Source organism: Macrobrachium nipponense, chromosome 10 (assembly GCF_015104395.2).
Source record: "Macrobrachium nipponense isolate FS-2020 chromosome 10, ASM1510439v2, whole genome shotgun sequence".
Taxonomy (NCBI): domain Eukaryota; kingdom Metazoa; phylum Arthropoda; class Malacostraca; order Decapoda; family Palaemonidae; genus Macrobrachium; species Macrobrachium nipponense.
In genome coordinates, this window is record NC_087204.1 from 54,239,310 (window position 1) to 54,251,809 (window position 12,500).

Here is a 12,500-nt window from a genome sequence, read left to right on the forward strand (position 1 = left end):
TTGTGTGGGGGGTGGGGGGGGGAGGCAATAGACCAGCTCCCCTACCCTCAGCTTAAAGGGCTCGCTTCGCTGGCCACCCCACCTATACCATAAGTTGTAAACCTTTGCCCCTTCCCCCCCTCCCCACCCCAAAATAAAAATCTGAAATGCCGCAACTGCTTACACCATACCTGAGGTTTTCCCAGCAGGCTTCTGAAGCCCAACTTATAAAGCAGCGATTTGAAGCCCACTTCTGGACTCATCAGCAATTCAGTCGGTACCATTTCATTCCTATGACCCCTTCACCGCGAGATATAACGGGAATACTGAACACATGAAAATATGTTTCACTGAAATAAATTTCTGTGAAATTTATAAATGACCTCCAGAATTGACACATTTATCTCATTTGAATAAGTCCTTGTTTATGGCACATTTCTTATCTCATTTGGATAAGTTTTTGTTTATCTTCAAGCATCCTAAGACTTGTTATCCCAGACAATATTTCGAGGAGTATCTCATATAACCTGAAAAAATTCTAAACCAGTGCGGACGAACAGGTGCTTGGGAAACAGCGATCTCCTTTTTTAGGAAGCAAGTCCAACACCTTGTGGAACTGCTCCCAGACGGGCCATGTAATAAGGGTCTACATAGTATGAAGTAATTGCCGTACAGTCTCTATGGTCCTTACCAAACAAGTAACATAACAAAGAGAGAGAGAGAGAGAGAGAGACTTGTAGAAAGTATATTCTGTGAAGTTTTCAAGTCCAGTTCCCGATTCTTTGCGCTCAGCCATTATTCCCCGCCAGAACCATCCCCAACCACCACAAGCTCTCTCTCTCCCTCCTTCTGCTAGAAAGCGCTGAAGAGCTGGGTGTGCATCCTGTTCCAGATTCAATGGAAGCTACGGAGATAATTGGAGTGTTCTTAGAGGAAGGGTTCCAGCGTTATTTGAATTTTTAAACAGAAAACAAAAGGAGTTAGTATGAAGAGATTGTTTTCGTTATGAAGATACCTAACTTATTTCCGAGAACTGAAAGTATAAGGCGCCTACAGATTTTTTTTTTTAGAAACAATATTTTCTTCGTTGAAATGAAATTTTTTTTTTATCTTTAGTGAATTTTTCGACAGTTAACAGCCATGAAAATTGACTGGGCTGAGATCAAGAATGATCCTTTTCTTATTTACTGTTCAGTTTGATAAAATCAATGAATAATTGAAATCAGAACTAGCATTGCTTCTGACCAAGGTTACAATGATAGCTACTGTCAAATATTTTTCATAGTTTCTAAACGGTAATGTATCAAACTGACAAATCACTGTCATGAGATGTAGCACTGAAGAAAAATGAAATACCATCGGTCAAAATTCCAGCCAAGAAATTAGGCTTTGTGTGTGTGTGTGTGTGTGTGTGTGTGTGTGTGTGTGTGTGTGTGTGTGTGAAGGCGGATGAGACGGTTAACCTAATTGAAGCTGAAAAAACAAAGGAAGTTGAGGGAGGAAAGAAACACAGAAACACTTGTAGTTGAACAACTAAGAAAAGAAACTGGCCATTCTTCGGAATCAGCAGTATTCTGTAGTTGTTTACTTGAACACTTACAACTTTGCAAACCAATATCTTAAACTGTAGGAAATAAACCGCAATATCTTCGTCTGTTGGCTTAGCGATATTCCGGACAAAACCACTTCTATCCACTGTTTCTGTTGAGTCAAGGCTTCAAAAAATAATTTTGGCGAAAATATCAGGTTTTCGTTTAAAAGATCAGTTGTCTCACGCAGGCCCAATTAATAAGTGCCTTAACGAAGACAAAAATCGCACTTAACATGAACTGGGATGAGTTTTAACATGGCACTTACTATACTAATCTCGGTTGCCCTTTGAAGTACACAATTACAGCCATTTGCCATCTGCAGTGCTGGAGAATTCGTCGCGAGTTCCTGTCTGGGAAAGTATTTCTATTCATTTATTTCATCTCGAATGACTAGCTCAGTTCTGGAATGATCCTTCTTAAATACTTGAAAATACACTTGTAGTGAATGGAATATTCTACAAGTGAACCATCAGAGAACAGAAATATAGTTTTGACTTGCGGATTCCATAGCATTTACTACGAAGATCATAGGGCGCACAGGTTTGTTAAATATACGTACATCAGATAATTCTGCCTCTCCATGAAAATTCTAATGAAACACTTTTACAGATATCAACATAACAATTTCTATTTTTCGCTCAATTTTCTATTTAATATATCTGCATCAGTCTTGATTTGAGGTCATTTATAGTGAATGTATTTTTCAAGTGTAATGCTTATTTACTAAGGAAAATTCCTATGGTATATTAGCAATACTATTTAGAAAACATGGTCCGAGGTCTTATTCATTTGGTTTAGGCCGAACGGGTAACGAATTGCCTATTACAATTAATATTCTGCAACAATTTTATTTTTTGAGCCACAAATATAACTGTCTCTGTCATAAAGTCATCAAGTGTGTAATAATGTGTTTTCCTCGAGACGGATGTAATCGGCCATAATTAAGGCAAGAAAGCCATATTAAATCTATCTGAGGCTTGGTCATTTTTCTCGATGCTTTGTTGACAGGATGCGTCGAGTGAGGTTTAAAGGTTAAACCTCACATGATCCTAGACAGTGGCGTCATTTCAGGTTTCTCTTGTGTGTGTGTGTGTGTGTGTGTGTGTGTGTGTGTGTGTGTGTGTGTGTGTGTGTGTGTGGTAGAGAGAGAGAGAGAGAGAGAGAGCGAGAGAGAGAGGTTGTTTGGAACTTAATGGTATGGATGGGTAGGAGCGGAGCGAGCCCGGAGATCTTTTTGGAAATTTGTGCGCATTTCGAAGCCACATTAGAGCTGTATTGAGTTAATAAAGCAGCAGACCTTTTCGACTAATGACTGGGAGCATCTTTTCTCTGCTAACAATTATAAAAAATAGCGAGAGCTGGCCAAAAAGGGGTAATACTGAGTCTTTTACCTCACCCTGTCTCATTCACTCCTGACAGGCTAGAGCGCCATCAACCAACCCGAGAAGAGCATTTATTAGGTCCAGAGGTCTGGGTGAATTTTATAATATAATAATAATAGTAATAAAGAACGCGATCAAGTCTTAGTCGTCTCAACCAGAGGCCCCTCTCCAGTCTCCATCCCCAAACACAAAGGCTGGTTGGGTGTGTGTGTGTGTGTGTGTACCAAGTCCTTTGGGGTCGGGCCATCCCTTGGAGGAATAATAGTGCCATCCGTGTCTTGGGGGGGCTAGTGACCCCCAGCCCCGAAATGACGGCCCTGATCCTGGGTAACCTACAACAGCCCAAGGGTGTTTCTGGATTAATCGTTCCACTCAAATTTTCGCTTCTTCACTCAATCGGTAAGAACTATTGTCCCTCGAAGTGCAATGTCACTCGCATATCACTAGACACAAAATCAATGAATCGGGAAGAAAGTGATGAAATTTAGGAGCTTCTTGAACAAATAAAGGAACAGAAAAATAAAAATGATAAAGAAAGACCTAAAAATACCATAGGGAACATTTTTAAAGCGAAAAGCCCCACGAAATACTAAACATGACACATACGATAGTATCCGCGGAGGAAAAGGCGAGTGACCCCTTGATGTGGGGAGGGAAAAAGGCCTCACACTTCCACACGTGAAGGCCACCGCAGGCACTCCATCGTTATTCTGTAGCAATCATTCCATAAATAACAAGTTGTAAAAAAAAACAAATTTTACAAATCTTAGAAATGTGTATTCATGGAAACCATAATTAAAGAATCCTCAAGGTTTGCTTCCATGAAAATAAATTCAAATACAAAAGCACTCAGTTAAACTATTTTCGCATATCAGTATGAACACACAGAGCCACGCACACAATCATTTACACGGGAAAAATGTTATACAAAAGCAAACACTAAGAATTTACGAACCATCACTGAAGGTTCCCGACCAAATGAAGTTAAAAGTTGTGTTCTGCCAGGGAACATCTGATGACAACACTCACCTCTGCAAAGATAAGAAAAAAATGATCAGATTATTCACAATATGTACAAAAATCTACTTGTTTCCAAAAAGCAATGTAACATGCATTTGTGTGACTTCACTGCCAAACCTTGACAGTGAATCTTTCTATGAGGATGACATATATTTCTGTCTAGGTAAGGAAATATTAAATTGTCTAGGTAAGGAAATATTATATTAATAATACTGTTCAACGGAAAGGGGCTTTTCAGCAAGGCAAAGCAGAGTGTTCCCACAGAGCCAATGAGGCATTCTTGCCTTTTTCATAAAAAATATGCTGCAGAAACTATATAGAACCGATGAAGACCATCACATGTTCCTCTCTAAACAGATACTAACATGATTAATATTGTCAACGTTCAATATCTATCTCTTTCATTACCCAAACACAGTTATTATGTAACTCTCACCGATCGTCAACGTTGTTGTAAATCCCGTCTCTACACACACACACACACACACAAACTCTTTATTCGCAGGAAATAGACCATTAATTAATTGCGCAGCATCTCTTTTGGTTCGACGTATGTAAACTAAAGCAATGCTCACAAAACCAAAGGCGTCCCCCCAGGTGCACACATTAACACGACTATTTATGCATCATTTTCACCAATAACTTGGATCCGCCCAATGAACGACTGACGACCTCCTAGAAACACAAAACCACATTTCAGCATTTAATCATCGTATGAAGAACGAGGCTCCCGAGCAGAAACATCATCAGATACTTGCTCTGTCTACACAGAGGTTTCCAAGCAGTGTGTCGTCATCCTCCAACGCAGCGAGACACTTCCCTCTATCTCGCCTGCACACGCCTGGATATTATGGCTCATCTTGTCCAACATCTCTTTCAATCCTTCTGACCAGAAGTTACTGTAAATCCTTCCTCCCAAAACTATACAAACTTTTCACCCCCATATCCTCTAGACTCTACACGAAACCAAACCAGCTCAAAACACGATGATTCATCTTTTCACTTCTAACCTTCCTCCATCATTTTCGTAGCATCTACGTTTCCACATATACTACGTAACTATTTCATCACTTCACCTTTCAGCCACACTAAGCCTCAACACTCTCTACTAAAGGAAACTTCGTTCGACACGCATTCCTAAATGTATTCAAAGACATTCATTTTCTATTCTGAGTTATCTATAGAGGCCCTGCTTCCCTCACTGCTTGATTTGTTCTTGGACTGATCCAAAATGATCAGTTTCAATATTTCCAAATTAATTTTCATTGCTCCATCTTCCTCATTTGTTTGTTTGTTTATTTGATTTTCTCTCAGAAGCCTCCTTTTCATGATATTCATTATCCACTACTCCAACTGCAAACACGAAAAGCCCTTTCGCCAGTCCTGCAGTTTCGCTTCACTTCAACCATCTAACAACTGCAAACATCATTTATTTTATTTTTTGTCGAACAATTTCCGGGACTTCCTTACCATACATCCACGAAAATGAATGTAGCCACATGACCAAAGAAAAGCCAAATGCAGACAGACATCTGTGCATATCTAGTTCGGGGGTCCCGTTTCTCACCTGAGCTACCTTGCTGTACTTGCAAGTAATACAAGAAAAGGATCTTCGCGAAACAATATTTTCTTTTAAATAACTATAAATGAATATTAATATTTGAGGTCTAAACAAGCTAACTGATACAAGTGCTAGAAAAAAATCCATTGGTCACAACAAACCCTTCTTCAAATTTAACTGAGGTTATCACTACAACTTCCCTTTCAAATTCTCCTTAGGATATCAATACCATTACTATTGCTATGAGAAAAGATATTGTTCCATAATAATTTCAACACAGAAGACGCGGTGACCTGAACACTTTTTCTTTCTCTCTTTTAACGAAAGCGTCGTCTTTCATGGAAAAAGGCGGAGCACAGAGAGCCCAAGAGATGACGTCTAAAGAATAATAAAGAGCAGAAGGCAGACGAAAGGGGGTGGGGGGGGCACCATCACGAACACGCATCCTGTGCAAGGTGAACACACAGGTGAACGAACAATCCCATCAGTCAACGGTGGCGGCCAAGAGAAAGGGTGACCAATGTTGCAAACGATTGCTCTGCTTGTGCGGCTCCTGTGGAAAGGAAGTGTGCACCTTGATTGCGTCAATCATGGCAACAATAGCTGTCATTCAAACGCCCCTCCGCCATCACTCCAACGCCCCCCACCCCCTTTCAAACTGTCTGGCAACACGGCGCTTGTTGCATGCTGCTTTAAAAACATGCCTAAGCAACAAATCAAATGCATCAACACGTAAGCCTGGGAAGATTAAACATCCTACTATCACACTAAAAATAAGATAAAAGACACAGACGCACACACATATGTATGTATGTATGAAACGTGTACGAGAAAATTTCACTTCTTAGGCTTTCCAGACGTCTGAGATTAAAATAACCGAGAGATTCTAAATCCCACTGAAACTCAATTATTCCAGTTTTACAAAAAAAGCGTTTAAAAAAATCATTTGGACAATAAAAGGGATGGAAATCTTCAGAATTATATTAAAAGAAACTGGGGCACATATCAGTCAAACAGCAATCGTACCATATTTTATGAGTAAATATCATAATAAATTAGTTTACATATAGAAGGAAATGTATTTTGCGAAAAAAAAGAAAATAAAAATAAAAATAAAAGCGTGATAAGGCAGCTAGGTGAATGCTCACGACGCGCAGCTGCTTGAGGTGAACTTGAAACGTGGAAAAAGAATAATGAAAAGTAAGAGCATGAATGTAAAGAATAACGAAAACAACACACAAGAGCAACTGAAATGTGAGGAAAGAACAAGTACGAAAATTTCTGATACGTCAAGAACAGCAATCAAGAGAAAAATCATATTGAGGAGAAATGTTACAGAATATAAACAGTGGTTCTCTGATAACGAAATAAGGGGGAAATGAAGAAGGTGCTCTTTTTCAAAAGAGACGCAGTTTTGTGTAAACGAAGGACCTTCAGAGACAACGTTTAGAGGCAAAGTACTGCCAACAAGACAAAGGTTGTTATGTGAATATTGAGGATGCAGGAAAGGTAATAACAGGAGTAAAAGATCATGAAACAAGAGTTTATGAGATTATGACCGTGATTTTGCAGCAATGAGTAAGGCACCAAAGTTCTGCAAAGTCTGCTTTACACGAGAGAAAAGGCCTCCAATAGTCAAAAGGAAAAGCTGACGCAACAAAAGAGATGAACAAAAGGGAAATGAGAAGTGTCACAAACTGAAAAACAATATTCTCTTTCATGGGCGACTGAGCGACATTTGTTTTCGTAAGAGGGCTGATTAGACTGACTTGAGGTTATCTGGAGTCGTGACATCAAAGGTTTGCCCAGGAAGAGGAAATTCTTCATGAGTCATGACTGGACTATGAGAACTCCAATAAACATCAGAGCAGAGAGAGCCGAGAATAAACTTGAGAGGGTGTTATTATTAGCAACTCTCTTACCCTCACTGAAAAATAAAATGCATGAGGGAAAGAAAGGCAGCGGCTATTTTATTATAAGGCAAGTATAATAAATGATCGTGTTGTATCATAAGCCTTGAAAATCCTCTAACAAACAAAAATAGGAGGTTGGGGAAGAAACCTGGGGAATGGGGGGGAGTATGCTGGATACGATATAGCGTTTACAGCAAAGATTTACAGGTGCAAGTGAGCAAAATTTATATATAATGGTAAAATGACGTCGAGGAGATTTAACTTTTAACTTAGCTTCATAAAGGATATGGCCCCAAAATTACGGATTGATGCTGATCACGTAAAGAACATTGACAAGCATCAACAAAGTGCGGATTTACTAATTTTGGGCGTAGCTGAGCCTGGTGACAGAACAGTAAAGGAAGAGATAATGCAAAAGGAGAAGAGTGGCAAGAGCCCTAGATGGTAGTTTGCTCAAGTTGTTCAACAAAAAAGAGCTCAGATTTCTATGTGGAATTGTGGTGTGGCTGTTCAGATTATGCAAAAGTATTCTGTTTATGTCGTTGAAGAGAACTGCCAACTAGAAAACTGGCCAAAACATACCCGCCCACTTCCAGTGTCAAAAAAATCAATAAATAAAATAGAATAAAAAAAAGAAGCAACATAACAAAGCAGACCATAATACCATGAATACAAGCAAACTTATCCCGAAAAATCCAAAATACTATGACCTTGACCAAAATAACCTTAAATCAGGCTCAAAATGTAGACTTGACGCTGAAGCACGCATCATAAGTGCAAGCAAGGATAAAATTGAAAAATGCAAAATTTGTTATCAGGCGACAATCGAACACAGTAATGCTATTAGGGGCCAGCATAAATTGTGTGGCGTCCTAGTACAGCACTGCGCATCTGCGCCGTAGGCAGGAGGACAAAAGGAAGTAAACGGCAGCTCTGGGCAAATACGGTCTTACTTGAGTTGAGAATGCTAGGCCCTATTTCATGGGTGCCAGAAAGAACACCAATCGACTGATTACAAAATGAGAGGCTATCTCTAAAAAGGAAGTAAGGAAGGTATGGATGGTTTAGTAAAAATGTCAAAACAAAACCACAACCCACATATTGCAGAGAACGTCCTAGATACAGGCTCACGTTCAGCAACCGTTCAGGAAGGTGCAGTGATACTTGCCGCTGAATATTATATGTGCGTGAAGAATGTTTGATGTGAATAGTTTCATAAACGAAAAAGTCACTCCTTAAATGTGGGTGAAAGAGCCAATGACAAGAGTAGTTACGATGTGAACTTGGCAAATATCCCATTTTAAAGGAAAAAATGAAATTGAAGAAGCACACGAGTCTAGAGACGTTTAAAAGTTTCACACGAGACATAAATCCATCTTTCAGTAAATGACTAAAAGATGACAAAATTAAAACATATGGTGAGCAACAAGAAAACAAAGATAAATCGATAGAAAGATAAATAATAAATAAATAAATTGATAAATATTTAAAGATATTTATTATACCGCCTTTTATCGGAAATGGACGAGGCACCAAGAAACATTAAGTTATAATAGAAGTTGAAAACTTGACGAGAAATTCTTTTAACTTTTGTAAGGAGGATGTGGCATCAAAATCCCTCGTCTGTCAAACTTTATTTCCACCATCCATCCAAAATAGCAATCAAGGCAAATCTTTTTACAACAGACAACTAACCTTTTTCATATTTGAATATACATATCTTGTACATCGGAAAAAAAACACAAGCTATAGCAGACAAGCTTATGAATCTAGCACAGGCCCCAGAAAAGAAAAAAAAATGAGTAGGAGGGAAGCCTCAGTCACGAGGAATGCGATCAAAATTCGACCTGTGAAGAAGAATATGTTATCACAGTCAGAAAGCCGAGGCAGGAAGACGATTACAAACGGAGCTCAGAGTCAGAGGCTCGCTGATATTCACATACTGACTACCAGAAGATGTCACGAGGCCCACTAGTAGGGGGAGGAACCCTTTCACTGAGCTCAACAGATCAGTGACCTAAAGGGACTGGAAATAAGGTACAGAAATACCGTACTACGGCAACGTGGAAGAGAACCGAGAGAAGAGATTATGGTGTTTTCGTCAGTGATCAAAGTAACTGTGTTTGATTCAGTCCTATCTAGGTGGGTGACAGGTAAATTTAGCACTGCAAACATGAGAGCAATCTCCCAGCCGCGGGCGAGAAGGACCTACGCATGACTCTCCCAGCAGAGGTGAAGAAAATAACTTTCGGATTCCAAAAACAGCCTATTTATCAAAATGCTCAGTAAGAAGCACAACCACTGAAGTAACACCGAACACCCAAAATAGTGAAAGCAGTAAAGGTTCGTCCACATCATAAGCAAGTAAAATATGCACCCAAGTTTCTTCGGCGTAACCGACTTTTCTGTACAACCTATAATCAAGGCAACCGAAAACAGATCTATCTTACTTTGGTCTCGTTATACTGATGTATGAGCCACAGCCCATGAAACTTTAACCACCGCCCCCAGTGGTGGCCTGTCCTATATCGTTGGCAGACGCACGATCATGGCTAACTTTAACCTTAAATAGAATCAAAACTACTGAGGCTAGATGGCTGCAATTTGGAAAATTTGATGATTGGAGGGTGAAGAATCAACATTCTAATTTGCAGCATTCTAGCCTCAGTAGTTTTTATTTTGAAGATCTGAGGGCGGACCGAAAAAAGCCATCTCACTCATTTTCTTTTACAGAAAACTAAAAGTAATTAGAAATGGATAGGAGACACTGATGTTTACCAAGTTACGGGCTAGTCACTCGAGGTTGATGTAAACTTCCGGAGGTCGCTGAGAAAAGTGACGGCAGGAGGATTGAACCCTCGTCAACAGCGTGAACTAGACTGGAAATTGTTATTAATAAAGAGGATGAAAAACAGGAAGGGAACAGAACTGTTTGGGTCGTCACAAGAAACGGGGGAGGAAGCGAACGTTACACCACCAGCACCGAGACAACTTAGAAGCAATCAGGTCCAAACATACAACTTAGTTTATAATGAAGATCAGTTACATTTGGAAAGAAAGTATGGCTAACGGAACTTTATGCCCAACCCTCAAATTTCTTACGTACATCATACATACTTATAATAACATATACCACACACACACACACACACACACACACATATATATATATATATATATATATATATATATATATATATATATATATATATGTGTGTGTGTGTGTGTGTGTGTGTGTGTGTGTGTGTGTACCACAGAGGAAAAATTGATATGCAGTATATACATCCTGACCGATTTTACCTTTGCGTTTTGAAGAGATTTTCAAGGAGACTGATAATCAGAGGTATAACTACACTTTCTGTCTGCAAGGAAGATGGTATACCCAGACGCGCACACAAACAGTTGAAATCTTGCTTTCCGCAGCAAATGGCCTCACACTTTTGTGATTGAGCCACCACAACTATTTTCTTTTGAATCTATACATGCTACATATGTCTTTTGAAGTAAAACAATGAAGTTTCTATTTGCCTAGGCCAGAGATTCTTATTCTTACGAAAGCTTTCTTTACAAAACTGTTTTCAATTACATGTCTTTCTCGATTATTATTTATTATCATATAATAATAAACCAGCATTGTAGCACCTGCAAAGTGATAGCGTGATTGGTTTTACTACCATGAAAGAAAACTGCATTGTTCTCAACTGCATATCTGGTACGTTTCCCACGCTGGTCTGTTCTCTTTACAATGATTTTCCAGTTTGACTGGCATAAAAATTGTCACATTACTAACACTGGATTTGATATACACGTCCTCTGGCATTGTGCTTGGCTCTTGCACTATTGTTCTTCAATGCTATATTAACTCCAAGATTATTAAGGAAATGGGAATTGTCTTTAAAATCACTGATGAATATGATGAACAGTCATGTTCTTAAAGGATAAGGATAAAATAAGTTTTTTTTTATCTTAAGGGTGATTCATGATGTATTGCAAAAGATACACAGAAAATCCCTAGGCTTTAAAATGATACTATTTGGTAGTAGGAATAATCCTTTCCGTTATACTTCGCTGTTGATATAGGCATGAAGAACAATTGAACTATGAAAAAAGCAATTGCAAAGAACTCTCCTAATAATACGAAAGGATTTGTCTATCATTCGACAATTTTTTATGTGTTATAAGCTGTGAATGACTGCAAAACAGGTAGAACAGAAAGAAATATGTATAAGATATGTAAAGGAGAACAGTGCAATCTTCATTCATGTTAGGGAAATCAATTATGTTTAGTCCATTGATACCATGTTTTTTTCTATATCTTGGAAAGAAATATAACTGAATCAGTTTATAACTCAAAGCTTCTTTAAGAAATACGAATATCAGCCTACGATGTATAAACTTGATCCTTTTATTCGAGGGATATAGTTAAAATGTATTAATTACAAGATAAGCAATTTATCGTACGTTGATGGCAAATGGGTGAGGCCGCATGCATGCAAGGACTGGATTTGTTAACGGGTCACTCACCTCTGTCACAAATAAGTTCACAACTCCTTTTCTCTGGCAGCTGTGTACGTTTGCATTTTCTCCCAGCTTATATGGTGCAAATCTCTACAATGATGCATCAGTCCTCTTGAGGAAGTTTTAAAATACTAAAAGCAAACTCGCCCAGGATCTATACCGTTTAATAATTTTTCTCAGCGTAAATCTGCGCGCACACACACACACACATATATATATACGTAAATATAAAATATTAAACCTCCAATATCGTTTAATATCTTATTCACTATGTTTTCGAAATAACTTACACCCAAGGGCAATTGTAATTGATAAAGTGTTCCTACACCGGCCAGGATTTGAACCAAGTGACTTTTGACAACTCGGCTACCCGAAGAAGAGCGCCAATCGGTTATAATTATCCTTAAGTAAGTTATACTCGTAGGTTTAATTCATTATATAGAATTCGATATTAAAAGATATTTCTGGCTTAGTATTAGTGAATATCTCTCTCTCTCTCTCTCTCTCTCTCTCTCTTCTCTCTCTCTCTCACATG

The 12,500-nt window shown here is 38.7% G+C and overlaps 1 protein-coding gene across 2 annotated transcripts in view; it reads right to left on the reverse strand.

Annotated features, from left to right (window-relative positions):
• Positions 1 to 12,500, reverse strand: part of LOC135223624 (D-glucuronyl C5-epimerase B-like) — an 888,924-nt gene that overhangs the window by 186,818 nt on the left and 689,606 nt on the right. For both annotated transcript variants that reach the window (XM_064262234.1, XM_064262233.1), the window contains exon 6: positions 3,909 to 3,984. The gene's annotated coding sequence lies outside the window, so the exon portion shown is untranslated. The remainder of the gene's footprint in view (positions 1 to 3,908; positions 3,985 to 12,500) is intronic.